Here is a 19070-nt window from a genome sequence, read left to right on the forward strand (position 1 = left end):
ATGCGCCCAGCTTACCGAGCAATCCAGACCACACTGGATGGCTGCTGTCCTCATTCCCTGCTCCCCCAGTGTGTGTGTCGCATGCAGATTTGATATTTACTTTGACATCGTTGGTGAAGATGTTGGCGTCTTGAGCCTAGTACCGCCCCTTGTGGTGCTGCACTGGTATACCGCCATGCAGCGAAGAGTCCCCGGGGATGATTGCTTTTGGAGATGTCAGCCCATTCTTAAACTGTTGAACGTGCGCTCTGTTCAGAGTGGATAGAGCTGATTGTCCAGTCAGAATATTATGCAGTACTGAGACAAATGTTGTACCAAAGTCCAAGTATACTGCATTTGTGCAGTCACCTTTATCAACGAAATCTATAATCTCATCAAAAAATGAAATCAGGTTTGTTTAACAAACCCTGTTTTCCCTGAAACCACGTTGACGGGTCTCAGTGATACGCCAGCCTTCGTTAGTTAGCTCATCCCTTATTTTCCCTGGATTTCTGATGTCAGGCCAACCAGCCTACAGTTACCCAGGTCATCCCAGCTCTTTCTGCTTCTTTACAAACAGAAATAGTTATTGAACGCATCTGCCTTTTCTGCACCTTTACAATACTTCTAGCGTTTCCATTGAGTAGTGGGCCTGGACCATTGCTAGGATTTCTTTTGCTCCTAACATACTTTAAACCTTCTTGTCGTGCTTGGCCCTGCCAGCTAGAGATTTTTCCCTGGTGTTTTTAGCTTCTGTGATCAGTTATCTCCAGGTCATCTTAATCCATCATAATGAGGTCCAGCATTTCCCCGTGCTGGATGTAATGCTTCTTGTGGTAAAAAGTTATCTAAAACCATCATTAGAGTTCTGAAAATTAACAGCTGGCTGCATGAGATCTCCAGCATGTCTCCTCCAGATTGAAATCCATCAGAGCACCACAACTTGTCTTTCCACACACTGTTAGACAGTGTTCGAGGTGTAACTCACCTACCCCCCTTGCGGGATCACATCTGCTCTCCCTCTCTGAGTCGGGCCCTGCCTGAGGCCCCTCCCTTTCCTGCAGCACCAGCCCAGCGGGAAGGCCTGGCTGGCTCGTGCCCGCTGCTGAGCTCAGCGCTATGTGAACTCAGAGGGGCCCAGGCTCAGGCTGAGCGCAGGGCATGGAGTTGGGGGATGCAATAAATGGTGGTACCTGATTGTGCCAAGACCGGGGTAGCTGCTGTTGTCTTGCGTCACTGAGGACAGAGCTCCAGCAGGGCGAGCTCTCTGCGGTGGCCAGGGAGGGGTGGGGACTGGACCCATCGGGGCCAAGCACGACATTGATCCTGCCCCGGGCATAGAGCAGTTAACCAAGGTGAACAAACTTGGGTCCATCCCCCCACCCCTCATCAACACAAGGCTCAGCGCCCTCCCCCTCCCACGCCAGCTGGGATTGTTTGTTGCCGTGACAACATTATGGATGCAATAATCGTTGCAGGCAGTATCTGTCCCTGTGTCTGTCTGTCTCTCTTTTCCCCCCCCCCACCCCACCCCCCAGTATCTCTCACTCTCCACCCTGCGTGTGTGCACCTGCCTCTTGTCTCTTCTGGCCCCAGATCCATGGGTCATGCCCCGCACCCCATGTATTCTTCCCTCCCTCTTTCCCTTCATTCGCCCAGGGCAGCCCCAGTGCTGGGCACCGTAGGGGATCCCTGCTGACTTGGTGCCAAGTGTGTAGCTGGAATGGACCCACAGGTCCCATCTTGACCACTCCCTACCCCAATACAGACCCTTCCAGCAGCCCGGGTAGGAGTGTTCCAGTTACCACAGGGGCATCGCCAGTTTGGAGTGTTCCCAGCAATGGGCCCTGCCCCCTTTTCCTGTGGGGGAGGTGGGTTTCCCAGCCAGTCTCTTGGATGGGAAAGGGATCCTGTAGGCCTGTGCAGCTGGGCAGGAATCCCAGGGACAAGGAAGAAGCTTAGGGTTGGGAGATGCTTCAGTGAATGCTTCAGCTGTCCCCTGTGTGGGTTGCCTGGCCAGGGCTGGTGAGTCCAGAATGGAGGGCAGGCCTGGGGAGCGTGGATCCTTTGGCCATGGCAGGAGGGAGACAGCCACACATGGAGAGCAAGGACAAACCCAGAGGGTGGGCCCCTCTCCAGGAGTGGGTGTGTGTGTGGGGGACAGGACCAGGCTGCAAAGGGGAGAATACCTGGGCTCCAGCTGCCAGCCCAGCCGAAGTCTGTGCTCAGACCCTCACTTGCAGACTTTGCATATCCCCCTGTGAGGGTGATGGGGCCTTTGAGCTCAGAGATCTACAGAGGAAAGAGCATGGGTTCTCCCAAGCCATTATCTACCTTGGTGGAATCTAGTCTCACCAACTCCCAGTGCTGAAAAATCATGAACCAGACCTGAGATAACCTTAAAAACCATGGGATTTGGACCATACTGAATGTGGGTTTGTTCCTTGCCTTCTGGCTTTGGATCCTTGAGGCTGCACTCAAATCACTTTGTCAAGCCTTTGTCCCCAACAGGAGGCTTAGAAACCAAGAATTTCATGAAATCACCTGAATCCAGGAGCTGGAGCTTGAAGAGAAAAACCAAATATCATAATAAAGCCACAAGAGCTGGTAGCTCTGGTAATCTGAGGAGACCAGACTGGCATCTACTGTCTGGGCTTAGTTTCTGCCTTGCTTAGTGGCCTCTAAGCAAAAGCAACTGGCTGCCCTTTCTACCTAAATCATGCCCCTTGTCCTTCGGAAGCTGCATCTACCGACAGTGCAGATGGCTTAGTTAAATCAGCGTGTTCCAAAGGGTGATCGGTGGTTTAAGCTGCTCAGATGCTGCTACCTATCTGGCTGCCCAGCACCAGACAATGCCATTTCCCAGCCATTCCCTAAGGGCCTATTGCCCACCGGTGGGTTTGGAATGAATGTCGTCAGTTTGCCTGTGTCTGGAGGGACATTGTGCAGTGGGCATGTCAGCTGCTGCTGTCATAGATAGTAAGGCCAGTCTGCCCTCCTGCCTGGCACAGCCCAGAGACCCTCCTGCTGCAGGGTTTGCATAAACTCCTCATTTCTGCTTTGAGCCAGTCGGTCTTTGGGAAAGATGGCCTGTCTCCACTCAGAGCCTGCACAGGATGGAGAATGCCCGCGTCTCTGGGTGGGTTGCGTCCCCTTGCTGGTAAAAATCTGCAGCTTATTTCAGGTTTTAATTTCTCCTGCTTCAACTGCCAGACTTTGGATCTCGCTCTGCCTTTGTCTGCTCAGGTCAGGTCCTTCAGCTACCACACAGTGCGTGCCCAGACAGGTACTTACAGGACTTCATCAAGCCAGTGCCACTTGCTCTTGGACAAAGCTTCTGGAGCCTGTCCCTATAAGGCAGGCTTGCCAGACCCCCAGTCAGTCTTGTGTCTCTTCTGGGAACCCTTTCCATTTGGTCAGTGTCCAGTATCCAGTAACAGACTGAGGTCACACCACCTGCCTTCTCCTCAGTATTTTCCTGCTCACGTGTCTGTGGAGTGTGTTTTCCCCCTTAGCTGCAGCATCACACAGACGGTTCACATTCAGTTAGTCTCCAAGAGTCATGCTTTCCACAATACAGTCCCCCCATCTGATAAGTGTGACCTACAGTCTTGTTCCTAGGTGTGTGAGCTTACAGGTGGTTGTTTGAAAACGTGTTTAGATGAGCCCACCTTACCAAGGTGCCCAGGTCAGTCTGTGTATCTCTCCCCATCATTTACCACTCCACTAATTTTAGTGTCATCTGCAAATGTTATCTGTAGTGCTTTTCTATTTTCTTCCAGCTCATTGAGAGAGAGAATAAATCACATTGGGCTGAGCACAGATCCCTGTGGGACTGCACTAGAAACACCCCTTTGGACAATGATTCCCCATTAACAATTTACCTTTTTGAGATCTGTGAAGTATCCAGTTTTTAATCCATTTAAAATGGGCTACATTGACATTGTGTAGTACTCATTGTGTCTGCATGTCATGCAGGGCTAAGTTCTTTCAGACACTAAATATATTAAGTTAGTACAGTTACCTTTAGCAACTAAACTTGTCATCTCTTCCAAAATGAGAAGGTTGTTTAAGACCCTGTTTTCCATCAAATCATATTGATTGGCATTAATTTTGCTGCCATCATTTAGATCTTTATTGGTTATGCTCCATATCAGCTTTTCCATGATTTAGCCCTGGATCAGGACCAATGTCATGCTGCCTGGCCTGTGGTCACACACACCATCATCGCATTTGCCCATTTCAAATGTTGGCATAAACTCAGCTCTTTTCTAGTCCTCTGGAACTCCACCACCATTCCGAGGTTTGTAAACACCAACATTAATGGTTCACAGAGCTCCGCAGCCAATTCTTTTAATACAATGTGGGTTTAAGTTATCCAGTCCTGTGGAATTAAAAACATTTCAATAGTGGATGATTAATAACCTCACTGCACTGGTAACTGATGAAAGAGAAAATATTGAATTATCACTGTAAGATATAAATACATTATCCTGCTTCTTTCTGAACTCAGGATAGCAATACTTACGGAATATTTCTCTCTTTTCTGCCTCATTGTTGACAATTTTTACCATCCTTATCTAGTATTGGACCTATACCAGTGCTAGGATTTCATTTGTTCCTGATTTAGTTAAAGAATTCTTTCTTATTCTCCTTAACCCTATTTGCCATAGATTTTTCACTAAAACCTTTAGTGCCCCTTATCAGTTGTCTGCATTTCCAAACTGCATTGGCTTCCCCATTTTGTCCATTTGTTATATATATTTTTAATGGCTCCTTTCACTTTCTTCCTTAGCCAGGATATTTTTTAATCAAAGAAGCCTTCTTTTGTGACTGCAGAATTATGTTTCTTTGGTCTCAAACAATTCCAGTTATCATTTACCTTTTTCATGTTGTTTATATCTTTCCTCTCATTTTTGTTTTCAGCTTTGGGAAATTAGTCTTCTTAATATCCCAAGTGTGTGGATTGCTCATTGGCACTCCATTCTGTATGCACATAACAAATGAAATTAGGTTGTGATCAGTTGCACCTAGGCAACCATCAATTTTTAGTTCAGTGATCAATTTGTCGTTCTCCGTTGGAATGTGGCCTGATATCGGTTGCAATACTTTCTGTGTTAGAAAGTTATTGTCTGTAATTTTCAGGAGCTCCATGGACATTTGAGTAGTTGTGGCATGAGCTCTTTTATTGCATCTGGCCCAGAAGTTCAGCGATTTATAGCCTGGGAGTGTAACGTAGCACAATCTCATCTGTGGGCAAGTTAGCGACAGAAAGGGAAGGGAGGTGTCATTTGAGTCGTAAAACTCTCCACAATCCTCATTTTGATGGTGTTCCCCTCTGCGATATGGGAGAGGGAACTTGCTGCCCAGCCAGCTCCCAGCTCTACCTCCCCTGGTTGGCAGAAGTTTTGATAATACAGGGTAATGGAAATGGGCTGAGTTGGGTGTCCTTCGAAAGCCTTTTCTCCCATGAACACAGTGGTACCAAGCATGACAAACCTAGAACAATTACGTAGATATATATTAGGGGAAATGTATAAAAATCAACTTTTTAAAAGTATCCTTTAACACAGGGATGTTTTGCTTACCTAAAGTAGACACTGATCTTGGCTAATCCTAGGGAAGCTAGCCTTGGCATGTAGGACCAAAAACATGTATTCACCAATGTCATCATCACTGTCATCTCTGTCTAGGGCACCACTGCTAGACACGTTGTCACGCTGCTCCTCTGCGCCACCCTCGTACATCTCCAGACAAAGCCAGAGCACTGGGGCTGTAGGATTGGAGCCGCAGGGAGCTGTGATAAACAGGGGGAGGGGCTGCACCTGGCTGTTTGGGGAGGCAGTCTCCTCCAGCCTATGCGACCCACCACCCATGCTCACAGGGGTGGTTCCTGGGCAGATGGAGGCCCAGACATGGGCCCCCAACTCCCTTGCAGGGCTAAGCCCTTTACTGTCCTCGGCATTTCCTCTGTGCTGGTTCAGGCAGCTCCCTGCTCAGCGGTTTGCGAGGTCCCAGTGCGCTGTGGAGGGAGCCTGTGTCATGGAGTCCCTGGGCGATGCTCTGGAACTGCTCCCCATGAAGCCAGGCAGGACTCTGGGGAAGTCTCCTTTCTGGGAGCAGCCTGTCTGCAGGACACACAGCTCACACAGCTTCCACCTTCCTGGGTCCGACCTTGGAGCATTCAGCATCATCTGCCCCTCCATGTGCTTCCCACAGCGAGTCCGCCCAGGCAGGGTCCTGGGGAAGCCAGAGGGTCCTGCCCCCCAACTTCGCAGTCAGACGAGACTCTCAGCCAGCCGGGAAAACAGAAGGTTTATTAGACGACAGGAACATGGTCTAACACAGAGCTTGTAGGTGCAGAGAACGGGACCCCTCAGCTGGGTCCATTTTGAGGGGCAGTGAGCCAGACAACCACGTCTGCCCTTCACTCCATGTCCCCAGCCAGCCCCAAACTGAAACTCTCTCCAGCCCCTCCTCCTCTGGGCTTTCCCCTTTCCCAGGCCCAGAGGTCACCTGATTCCTTTGTTCTCCAACCCTTTAGCTGTCACCTTGCAGGGTGGGGGAAGGGCCAGGCTGCCAGTTGCCAGGAAACAGGGTGTTGGCCATTCTCTGTGACCAGACCCCTGCACACACCTCCCCTTTAGGATTCTGCAACGATCATACACCCTTATCCTACCCCGTAGAGACTTAAGAACTGCCTAGGGTAAACTGAGGCACCCCCACAATATTCAGAGGAACCATTAAGAACAGTCCGCTTCGTCACATCTCTCCCCCCTTCAAGACCGAATTGAGCGGGATCACTTTAGCTGGTGACCTGGGGAAGTTCGAAGCCACCAACGTTCCCATGGATGCCCCAGCATCTCTCCCATTCCTTGGTGGGAGTTACACCAGGCCCTTCCAGTTTCACGCCCTCCCTTAGGTTGGGGGTGGTCGATAGCACTTGCATGCCGCATGTGGGAAGGTTTATGCGGCCCATGCCCTTTGGCCACCCCAAAACCCCAGGGGGTCAAACTGGGATTGGGTCTTCTCCCCAACAAGCTGGCCAAACAGCCACTTGGTTAGAGGACTGTTTAACTTTCTAAACAGCTTTCACTTCATCTGAGACCTTCTCAGAGCTATCCACACTGGGTCCTTCAACAGGAAAGTCAGTGGATCCATTCACAACAGAAAATTTTTGGCTGGTAGGAACTGAAACTTTCTTGATTAAATCACTTTCACACCCTTCAGTTGCAGTAAACTGCTTGCAAAGACTCCATGAGGATTCCTTTCCCTAGGGCTTTTCTATGCAACAATTCACCCCCACAGAAATTCTGCTCTTACCCTCTTTAACAAGGGCTTGCTCTAGAGGAACACTTTCCTGAGCAACAACAGACTCTTTCTGGGTCTCCCTCACATCCAGAATCACCTCTGGCCCATCCGGCGGATTCCTACACAATCCCCTTTCAGGCAAACTGACAGACTTCCTAGATAAAAGGTCAGAAGCATTCTCCTTCCCTTTGCCACACACAAGTTCAGGAATCTTTTCCTTCTAGCTACAGGTTTCCACACCCTCAGTAGGTAACATAATCAAATCACCTTCATGCTCTCCTTGTGCCCTGGCTAGGATCTCACCCTGATTAGACAGAGTTGCTCCACCCTTTCCCAACAACACACTAGCAACAGGCAAAATACAAGCACCAGAATTGTCTGGTCTCTGGGATTTTACATAGATCCTAACTGGATGCGACCTAGTAACAGGGCCATTCTCCAGAGCAGACACAAACTTAGGACCCTTCCCTTCCTGGGCTTTAGCTGAATCCAGAAGCAGCTCTGAGACAACTGCACGACCCTCAACCATCACAGGCTGAAAGGCCCCTTCTGTCTGCTCCACAGACAAAGAAGAGCCGGACACACTTTCTCCTTTCCCAGACACACAGCTTGGGATCTCATTCCCCTGGTCCCAGCACACAAGGCTGGTCACAGACAACTGCTTGGAGATCAGGGTAGCTCCCTCCACAGGCAAGTCAGTACCCCTGACAGACACAGACACGTTTCCTTCCCTGTCACACTTCTCCACCCAGTGAACAGGTAAGGTCCACACTCATCTTCCACTCTCCTCGCCTTCCCACCCTGCTGACTAGACACAGCCATCAGCTCACAAGGCTTCCTAGGCTCATCCAGACTTTCCTTACCAAGCACCTTGCCACTCCCCACAGATCCCCTGCCCGGCCTGTGTCTCCCCCACTCAGCTGGGGTCTCAGCTCCCATTGTGCTCAGCGTTGCCCTTGCTGTCCCAGTGGGGGTAGGCAGCGAGCTCCCTGCTTTCCTCACTGCATCAGAGCCAGCCTGAGCCCCCGCTCTGGTGTGGTAACAGGCAGGCAGGTAGCCTGAGCCTAGCCGCTCCTCCCTCCTGCATTTTCACTGACCATTTTCACTGCATTTTCATCTGACCATTTCCCTCTCCACTGACTGGTTCCCTGGATTCAAATTCAAACCCTTGGCAGTTACCGGAGCAGGGCTTAGATCCTGTCCCAAAGAGACACAGTCACCCCACAACAGGGTCTCACAGCTGATATCCCGGAGAACCCCAATGACCAGCCAGCCCCACCCTTCCTGTGTCTGCACAGGGATCTGGGCCATAGGCAGGGCGAGGGGCTTCGTCCCTGGGACCTTCACCCAGGTCACCCAGCCCCTCAGCCTCTGAGGCTGCACCACCCAGGGCCTGACACCAGTTCTCTCTGTCCCAGGATCTCGCCACCCCAGGAATGTCTCCCCATTGACCATCACCTCCTGCTCCCACTGGGGGTCCGAGGGGCCTGAGCCCAGGAGACTCCACGCAGACATATAGGTTGGGGTCAGGAGTGGGAGCCTGTCCACCTCCCCACCCATCTGGCTGACGGAGTCTATGGCCTTGGGACCCAGCAAGGGAGCTAGACACCGGGGCTTTTCCGCAGGATCCCCCTGGTTCAAATCGCTAGCCTGCTCAAAGGCAGTGAGGTGGCATCCACATCCCCCCCTCCTTAACCAGGGGCAGCAATTTAGTCTCAAGGTTCCCTGTGGAACTGGCCGCCCAGGGTCTATCCCCACTCACCCCTGGGGGGTCCCCTAGGCCTCTCCGCCCCACCACCGCCAGTTCATGCTTCTGCAGCTCTTTCTCGGTCTCTCGCTGTCTCTCACAGTCCTCTTGCTCTCTCGGACTCAGCTCCAATCCCGTCCGTCTCCGATTCCCGGATGGGGAACCTGATCGTGAAGACCCTCGTCTGGTCGGGGACAGGAGTCTTGGGGATGCCTGGCTACTACTCCAGCTGCTTCCAGATCCTGCTATCGCCCCATTTGGGGTCAGGAATCTGTTCCTTAGAGTGGTTATCCTCCTCCAGCTGCACGATTAACTCTGCGTTGGTGAACTTTCCAATGTGTAACCCTCTCTCTTTTTGCACAGGGTTACAATGTCCTTCTTAAGGAGACGGTGACAGGCCATCACTCCACTCCTCCCAAGTTGTTGTGGATTCACAGGCCTGTGTGTTCTCAGCTCCCCACGGTTTCCAGGGAGAACCCCTCGTGTGCCAGCCCTTCTCGAGGTCACCCCCTCTTTGCCAGGGTCGAGCTGCAGACTCCTCTGCCCCGGGACCGCTCACTGCAATCCGCAGGGGAACCCTGTTACTGCAAAAGTCCGTCTCTCTCCCAGGACCAAGCCGCAGGCTCCTCTGCCCCTGAGACTGCTCCCCACAGTCCCCAGGGGGACCCCATTACTGCACAGTCCTTCTCGCTGGTCACACACTCCCAGGGGTTAACCGCCCCCCGAAACCGCTTCTCTCTGAGTCTTCAGCACACCTGGTCCTCATCAATCCCCCTTCGTTTTACTGCTCCCCAGTCACTTACTGCAGGAAGCGCCATCCATGGGGTGCAGTACATCCCACCTCTGCCACCAGTTTTCACGGAGTCCCTGGGTGATGCTCTGGAACTGCTCCCCATGAAGCCAGTCAGGACTCCGGGGCAGTTGCCTTCCTGTGAGCAGCCTGTGTGCAGGACACACAGCTCACACAGCTTCCACCTTCCTGGGTCTGACCTCGGAGCATTTGGCATCCTCTGCCCCTCCGTGCGCTTCCCCCAGCGAGTCTGCCCGGGCGGGGTCCCGGGGAAGCCAGAGGGTCCTGCCTCCCAACTCCGCAGTCAGACGTGACTCTCAGCCAGCCAGTAAAACAGAGGTTTATTAGATGACAGGAACATGGCCTAAAACAGAGCTTGTAGGTGCAGAGAACAGGACCCCTCAGCTGGGTCCATTTTGGGGGGCAGTGAGCCAGAGAACCCCGTCTCCACTTCACTTCATGTCCCCAGCCAGCCCCAAAACTGACTCCCCCTCCAGCCCCTCCTCCTCTGGGCTTTGTCCCTTTCCCGGGCCAGGAGGTCACCTGATTCCTTTGTTCTCCAACCCTTTAGCTCTCACCTTGCAGGGGGGAAGGGCCAGGCCATCAATTGCCAGGAAACAGGGTGTCAGCCATTATCTGTGTCCAGACCCCTGCACACACCTGGCCTCTAGGGCTCTGCAATGATCATATATGCTTACCCCACCACTTAGAGATTTAAGAACTGCCTTGGGGAAACTGAGGCACCCCCACATTATTCAGAGGAAACATTAAGAACAGTCCCGCTTTGCCAGAGCCTGCACCTCGCTGGGGCTGGCGATTCCAAGCACAGCAGGGCGCAGGCACAGCGTTTGTCTCCTTTGAGGCTCTCGCTCCATGGGCTTGGGAGTTTCAGCCTCATGTTGGGGAAATCAAACTCTACGTTGAGTGGTTGCCATGTGGCAGCATCTCCATTGTGGGCGGGCTGGGGCCTTCGCTGGCTCTGCACAGGGCTGGGCCATGCAGGCAGGTTACAGCAGATTCCTGCGGCAGCTCTGGTGCCTTGTGCGTTTGGCATCCCACCGACAAATGTCTTTTCTGAACGGGGGGGCAGAGGCCCCCACATTCTTTCCCCTCAGTTTCGGGTCTGGCTCATGCACCAACAGACCCACGCTTGCCCTGGGTTGTGGAAGAAAAAGAAAATGTCTTTTAGAAGTGAAGATTCTCTGACATCACAGAGCCCCCCTTCCCCTGAGCTGGGCCAGATCTGTCCTGGGTCAGAGCATCACATGCACCCCATGCTGCTGGGCCTGCCCCTGGAAGAGGTGGCCTCACCCCTCCAGTCCCCTTGGGTGATAACATCCTGGACTCGTGCCGTTGTTCTGTGAGCTTTCCTTGGGGCACCGCCCCAGCCTGAGCAGGGCCCTTCTCCGCAGGGCCACCCCCTGCCCCTTTGCCCACAGCTCCTTTCCCGCTTCTGTAGCTGTCCCATGAGGCCCCTGCTTAGCAGCTGACACCCACCTGCCCCCTGAGTCCCAGCGAGGCAGGCAGGGGCCAGGAGCTGAGTTTGTCGTTCCAGTGAAACTCCTTGATTCCTTCAGAGATCCCAGAATGACCCGTCTCCTGTAACGGCAACACCCGGCCAATCTGCCCCTGTCCCTGGGAGCCAGGAACCCCCCCCCCACCAGTCATGCCAGAAGTTCTTACCCTATCCCCACATTTCTCCACCTTGCTTCCCTGAAAGAGGCTGGCTATTGGGGGGGAGGCAGCCCCCCTGTGTGGCCCTGATGTAAGCAGAGTCAGGATGAGCTCCACCCTGACATCTGGTGGCGAGGTGTGGCAAGTTGTGGAAAAGAACTTCAGGGGCCGATCTCATTTGCATAGGCACACCCACCCCGCCTAGAATGAGGCCATAGCTGCCCAAATGGTCACTTTGGCTGCTGTGGGATCCCCAGTGTCTCTGTTATTGGGGCAGGAAGAATAAATTGTTATGACCCTGATTATGGGAACTGTGCTTGGAACTGTACGTGGCCTTTTGTTATGATGGAGGGACTCACCATCAACTATGTAGCACTTGCTAGGCAAGGGTCATGGGTTCCAAAACTGTGAATTGAGAGAGGTTGGGGACAAGTATTAATGCTTTGTGGTATGGGCCCCTTAGTGAGGGTTTTATATGCTAATTGCACTTTCTCCTCTCTCCACTGTGGAATATCAGAACTAATTTTGATTCTGTTAGGAGTCTAATTACAGGCTGCTGAGCTCATTTTGGGCTAATGGTGCACCAACACCGAGGCTCCCCTCCTAAATGCTGAATTCACCTAAGAGCTGAAATCACTGAGTGTTGTGTTAAGTAGCAGGGGAGCCTGAAGATATATTGTGGAGCAGTTTGCGGGCTGGCTGGAGTGCCTTGTGGACAGGCTGATGGAGCAGTTTGTAGGATGGCAGGAGCTCCTGGTGGGATGCGGAGCAGTTCGTGGATCGGCTGGTGGAGCAGTTCGTGGGATGGCGGGAGCTGCATGTGGGCCAAGGAGCCGAGCGAAGCAGTTTGTGGGGTGGCGAGCGGAGCGAAGGCCTATGGAGCTGTGGGGCGGTCAGCTTCAGATCATGTAAGGTGCCTCTTACCTCCACCTCCATCTCCACCCAGGTTGAGAGGTAAAGCTCTGCAGATAAACTTTCGAACTCTGGGGCTGCCCTAACCAGGGAAAGAGACTTTTGGGTCATTGGACTTTTCGGACTTTGGGTGATTTGGGGTTGCTGGACTCAAGAACAAAAGGGAAAGGGGCATGCCCCAATTTGCTTGGGGTGGATTTTTTGCTAATGGGTTGTGTTATGGATCCTGTTGGTGGTGTTTCCCCAACATAATGCCACATTGCTTCTCTCTGTTATTAGAAGGCTTTTTGCTACACTCAGACTAGGTGCTTGCGAGAGGGAAGTATCGCCTCTTGGAGGTGCCCAGCGGGGGTGGTATATATTTGTCCCAGGTCACTGGGTGGGGGCTCGAGCCGATTTGCATTGTGTTATTGGAATGGATCCCCTAGATACTGAACCCAGCCCTTGTTGCTGCCAACTCTGACGGGCAGAAGGGTTACACTTATTCAGCTACAAGGTGGCTTTTAACTACTCTGGCTCTAGAACTGAGCAGGTTCTTAGGCAGCCCATTGTGTGCACGTCCCCAGGGGCCTGGACCTGGCCAGCAGCTCGTCAGCCTCAGGATAGTTTCCACAGCAGCCGGAGCAAAGGTTGCGGGAAGAGAAAGCTCTGAAGCATGGGAGTGAAGGGGGAGGTGGAATTCCTGAGGGCTGCACCAAGTGCATGTGAAATGGAGCGGGGGCCAGGGAGCCCCAGGAGGCTGCAGGTCCCAGCGTGCAGTGCCCCATCGTCTCCGCAGCCGGGCCCCGTTGCGGGCTAGGAGCTGTGCAGCTGTAGCGGCTGCAGGCAGCAGCTTTGGGCGTCAGCCCGCCACATCCGCCACCCCTGAGCTAAGGCCTGAATGTGCCAGGGTGTGGCTTCACCCCAGCAGCCTGGTCAGCTGCTCAGGCCCCACCTGCTGTTAGGGGGCTGTGCTGCTGGGGTGCTGGCTATTGGACCCTGGCCACGGCTGCTGTGTGGCTGGCCGGGCGTGGCTCCCCGCTGGTGTGTGGGTCTCCTCAGGAATTGAACGGTCAGTCACCTCTGGTGGCAGCAGAACCTCGCTCTCACCAGGCTGCCTGCAGGGGAGATGATGGTCCGTGCGGATGGATGGGGTGTCGCACATGCTGCCTGCTTCTCCCGCAGAGCCCCCAAACCGTCCAGCCTACGCCCTTCTCCCACAGGAGCTGGGAGCCAGGAGCCGCTCCAGTCAGGGGAGGGCTGGCTGCCCCAGAACAGCTGGTGGTGTTGGGCCCCTATAGGAATAGGCAGGGTTCCTCTGTCCAGCTCCTGAGTAGGGGGAGCGTGCACCCAGCACAGGAGGGAGGAGAAGCTGGGGATGGGGGTTAACCATTTGGCGAGCTGACCTGGGGCAGTGGTGGATTCTCCATCCCTTGGGGTGTTTCTGTCCAGACTGGATGTCTCTGACAGCTCTGCTCTAGTTCAACCAGCTCTTCGGGGCTAGCTGGTGTCCTGGGGGAGGGTCGCTGGCCTGAAATGTAATGGAGTCTGATTAAATGGTCACAGTGGTCACTTCTGGCCTTAAAAGCTGTGACTAGAAGTAGGTTCCTTAACCAATGTGGGGTGAAGGGAAGGAGGGGAGGGGACGGAACGAGGCCTCGGAAAGAGCTCAAGCAGTTCCCTGCTTTTGGAATCTGCCCTGATCCCTGAAAAGAGGAGCCCTTGGCAGTCGCTACCCCAGCTGCCTCTTTCCAAACCGGCCAACAGCTGGCACTCGCTGTTCACACAGGTCGGGTTGGTTTAACCAGAGGGGGGGTGTTACACTGACTCAGTGGCCCTGGTGCGTGGATGCTCTTACGCCAGTACACCCCTGGCTTGTGCGGGGCTCACTTGCACCTGCTCTTGTACAGCTGCACTTAAATCGGTGCCACCTCACACCTGCGTGTGCAGAGCTGGCTGAAGAAGTGGAAAATCCCATTAACTGTCTTGAATGATAATGGACGCATGAGCACCAGGCAGCTCGGGTGCTGCGTAAAGAGTCAATCTAGGCAGCCAGCCATGTCTTGCAAGGTCAAACCATGAGGTGAGAGGCCACAGGGATCGCAGGCGAGGGCGGAGAGCTGGAGTTCAGTAGCAGATCTGAGACTGTGGCTCCTGGAATCGTAATTGAAAAATTAATTCCAATGGGTTGGCCGTGCCCTTGTCGTGTGGGCTGAAAGCAGGTTGATGGGGTGTGAACAAAGGGGATGACTGGACTACGTCTCCATTTAAACCGCGGCAGAGATGCTGCGCTTCAGTGAAGCCGCTTGCTAGATTCACAGCGCTGGGGTTCCTCCTCCTCCTCGAGACGGATTCTGCCATCGGCCCAGCGCTGTCTGCACGGGGGGGGGGAGCTCAGCAGAGCGCCCTCACTAAGGGGGTGGGTTTTTCACACTCCTCAGCAACCTTGCTGGGTTGACCTCACTTTATAGTTAAGCGCTGGCCTGTCTGGCAGCGTGAGCTGGGGGAGCCACGCGGGGCGCTGGGAACCTCTGTTCGTTTTAACGTCATCATTAAGGAAGTCAAAGAGGCGAGCAAATGGCACACGAGTGAACTTCTCAATGAAGTCAGCGTGGGAGGAGGCCCCAGGCTGCGGGAGGACAGAGAAATATCCAGGGGAAGGCCAGGTGCAGGGCAGAACCCACCAAGAAAAATGCAGCTAATCCACCTGGGGGAAAATAACCAGACACCCCGCATGAGGGAGCAGGGATGGCCAAGGCCAAGGAGGGTGGAGGGCACAGCAGCAGGACTGGCCTATGTAATAGGAGAGGGTGGGGAATAGGCCAGTGGGTGGCAGTTGGGGCAGGGGGAAGTTCCTCAACTCTGAGCCCCTCAATCCCCGAGGTTCCTGTCCTGGAGTGGCAGCAAGGGGCGAGCCCCTCTCTGCTCTGCTCTGGCATGACTGCAGCGGGGTACAGAATTTGGTCCTGGGTCCCTCCTTGCTGGGAAAGTGTGGACAAGGTGAAGGAGGGTCAGAGCAGCCCCCAAGATACTCTGGGGCCTGCGGGGCTCAGCTCTGGGGAGAGATTTAAAGGAACCAAATGTGACTGGCTTTGCTGAGTGATGTCTAAGGAGGGGGTGGGCTCAGGGTGGATCTGAGCAGTTTGGCCGGTGAAGCATTTGCATGCTGGGATCTCCAGCCTGGCTCTTGGGGTGTCCAAGGGCTGCACCTCCATAAGATGGCTGCAATCTGCTCCATTAGAAACACATTAAGTGTAGCCCTTGGTTGGGTGGCCCTGGTTTGCCGTTAGCTGGAGAGGGCCCAGACTCTGATCTCAGGGGCCAGGCCCAGGCCCAGCCAGGCCAGCAGACCTTGGGGAGAAGAAGCGAAGCAACCAGGTCTCCATCAGGTTCGCCGTTGCTCTGCCTCAGTGGCTCTGTAGCACATGGGGGAAGGGCTGCTGCTCCCCTTCACCTCAGGCAAGTTGGGGGGCTCCTCAGACGGAGGGAGGAGTTGGGATGTGCTGCACCCCAGTAACCTGGGTACCTTCCTGGGAGAGCTGCATCCCCTTTTGGGGTGTGGAATGGGCCACACAGCCCCCAAGGGGGCAGCAGCCGAGAGAAACCAAACCAAACCCGGGACTGGGGATCTGACAGTGGCATTAACTCCAGAAAGGATGGGACTTGGGTTCAGCATGACCAGGGCTGAGTGGGTACAGCTGGGAGGGCGCCTGTCCTGCCAACTCCAGCAGCTCAAAAGGTAGGAGATCCAAAATGAATGAAAGATTAGCTGTGTGGTTGGCTGCTATGTGAGGTCCCCCTGCTGCTGTGTGTGAGAATTAGCACTGCCCTGTACAGTGTGAAACACAGTCATAGAAATGCAGGGCTGGAAGAGCCCTCCCTAGGTCGTCTAGTCCAGCCCCCTGCACTCCTCTGGACTAGAGGGGGGATGGGACTAGACGGCCTCTCGAGCTCCCTTCCAGGTCTATGATTTCTATGACTCCATATTACCTGGACCATCCCTGACGGGTTTGTCTGACCTGCTCTGAAACACCTCCAGGGCCAGAGATTCCACCACCTCCCTGGGCCGCTTGTTCCAGGCGTAACCACCCTGAGAGCGAGGAGGGAGTTTTTCCTAATCTCCAACCTAAACCGCCCCTGCTGCAGTTTCAGCCCATTGCTTCTTGTCCTGTCCTCCGAGGTTAGGAGAACAATCTATCACCCTCCTCCTTGTAACAGCCTTTTACATACCTGAGAACTGGTATCAGGTCCCCTCTCAGTCTTCGCTTCTCCAGACTAAACAACCCCAATGTTTTCAATCTTCCCACCGAGCTCATGGGCTCCGGACCTTGAATCATTTTTGTTGCTCTTCTCTGGACTTTCTCCAATTTGTCCCCATCTTTCCCAAAGTGTTGGCCACCCACCACTCCTGACAGCGATTAACCTTGTGCCCCAGCTCCAGATCAATTCCCCTCAACTAGAACTCTGCCCCCCTCCCCCGGCTCCACACTGACCCCCCCCGCTGCCGCGACTCTGCACCCCTCCCCTGAACCCACACTGACCCCCACCACCGCCATGACTCTGCCCCCCTCCCCTGGCCCCACACTGACCCCCACCACCGCCATGACTCTGCAACCCTCCTGCATTGGAGGTACAGCTGTGGAGTCATTCAGTGGACAGCACCAGGAGAAAGACTGGAGGGATATCTGTGGGGAGTGGCTGAGGGGATAGCGCTGGGCGGAGGGATATCTGTGGGGAGTGGCTGAGGGGATAGCGGTGGGCGGAGGGATATCTGTGGGGAGTGGCTGAGGGGGATAGCGGTGGGCAGAGGAGGGATATCTGTGGGGAGTGGCTGAGGAGGATAGCGGTGGGCAGAGGAGGGATATCTGTGGGGAGTGGCTGAGGGGGATAGCGGTGGGCGGAGAGATATCTGTGGGGAGTGGCTGAGGGGGATAGCGGTGGGCGGAGAGATATCTGTGGGGAGTGGCTGAGGGGATAGGGGTGGGCGGAGGGGTATCTGTGGGGAGTGGCTGAGGGGGATAGCGGTGGGCGGAGAGATATCTGTGGGGAGTGGCTGAGGGGATAGCGGTGGGCGGAGGGATATCTGTGGGGAGTGGCTGAGGAGGATAGCGGTGGGCAGAGGAGGGATATCTGTGGGGAGTGGCTGAGGGGATAGCGGTGGGCGGAGGAGGGATATCTGTGGGGAGTGGCTGAGGGGGATAGCGGTGAGCAGAGGAGGGATATCTGTGGGGAGTGGCTGAGGGGGATAGCGGTGGGCGGAGGGATATCTGTGGGGAGTGGCTGAGGGGGATAGCGGTGGGCGGAGGGATATCTGTGGGGAGTGGCTGAGGGGATAGCGGTGGGCGGAGGAGGGATATCTGTGGGGAGTGGCTGAGGGGGATAGCGCTGGGAAGAGGAGGGATATCTGTGGGGAGTGGCTGAGGGGATAGCGCTGGGAAGAGGAGGGATATCTGTGGGGAGTGGCTGAGGGGATAGCGGTGGGCGGAGGAGGGATATCTGTGGGGAGTGGCTGAGGGGATAGCACTGGGCAGAGGAGGGATATATGTGGGGAGTGGCTGAGGGGGATAGCGGTGGGCGGAGGGATATCTGTGGGGAGTGGCTGAGGGGGATAGCGGTGGGCGGAGGGATATCTGTGGGGAGTGGCTGAGGGGAAAGCGGTGGGCGGAGGGATATCTGTGGGGAGTGGCTGAGGGGATAGCGGTGGGCGGAGGAGGGATATCTGTGGGGAGTGGCTGAGGGGGATAGTGGTGGGCGGGGGAGGGATATCTGTGGGGAGTGGCTGAGGGGATAGCGGTGGGCAGAGGAGGGATATCTGTGGGGAGTGGCTGAGGGGGATAGCGGTGGGCAGAGGAGGGATATCTGTGGGGAGTGGCTGAGGGGGATAGCGGTGGGCGGAGGAGGGATATCTGTGGGGAGTGGCTGAGGGGATAGCGGTGGGCGGAGGGATATCTGTGGGGAGTGGCTGAGGGGGATAGCAGTGAGCAGAGGAGGGATATCTGTGGGGAGTGGCTGAGGGGGATAGCGGTGGGCGGAGGGATATCTGTGGGGAGTGGCTGAGGGGAAAGCGGTGGGCGGAGGGATATCTGTGGGGAGTGGCTGAGGGGATAGCGGTGGGCGGAGGAGGGATATCTGTGGGGAGTGGCTGAGGGGGATAGTGGTGGGCGGGGGAGGGATATCTGTGGGGAGTGGCTGAGGGGATAGCGGTGGGCAGAGGAGGGATATCTGTGGGGAGTGGCTGAGGGGGATAGCGGTGGGCAGAGGAGGGATATCTGTGGGGAGTGGCTGAGGGGGATAGCGGTGGGCGGAGGAGGGATATCTGTGGGGAGTGGCTGAGGGGATAGCGGTGGGCGGAGGGATATCTGTGGGGAGTGGCTGAGGGGATAGCACTGGGCAGAGGAGGGATATCTGTGGGGAGTGGCTGAGGGGATAGCGGTGGGCGGAGGAGGGATATCTGTGGGGAGTGGCTGAGGGGATAGCGGTGGGCAGAGGGATATCTGTGGGGAGTGGCTGAGGGGATAGCGGTGGGCGGAGGGATATCCGTGGGGAGTGGCTGAGGGGATAGCGCTGGGTGGAGGGATATCTGTGGGGAGTGGCTGAGGGGGATAGCGGTGGGCGGAGGGATATCTGTGGGGAGTGGCTGGGGGATAGCGGTGGGCGGAGGGATATCTGTGGGGAGTG

General features: G+C 55.0%; 1 long non-coding RNA gene across 1 annotated transcript; it reads right to left on the minus strand.

Moving 5' to 3' along the window:
- Nucleotides 1-3877: 3877 nt before the first annotated feature.
- Nucleotides 3878-6301, minus strand: LOC311520095. Its single transcript, XR_014711489.1, has 2 exons — nt 5568-6301; nt 3878-5478 (listed from the first exon to the last, which is right to left on the minus strand). It is a non-coding gene; the product is annotated as an uncharacterized lncRNA (long non-coding RNA).
- Nucleotides 6302-19070: the final 12769 nt, after the last annotated feature.

The sequence above is a fragment of the Lepidochelys olivacea genome, assembly GCF_965140295.1.
Source record: "Lepidochelys olivacea isolate rLepOli2 genome assembly, chromosome: 4".
Classification (NCBI taxonomy): Eukaryota; Metazoa; Chordata; order Testudines; family Cheloniidae; genus Lepidochelys; species Lepidochelys olivacea.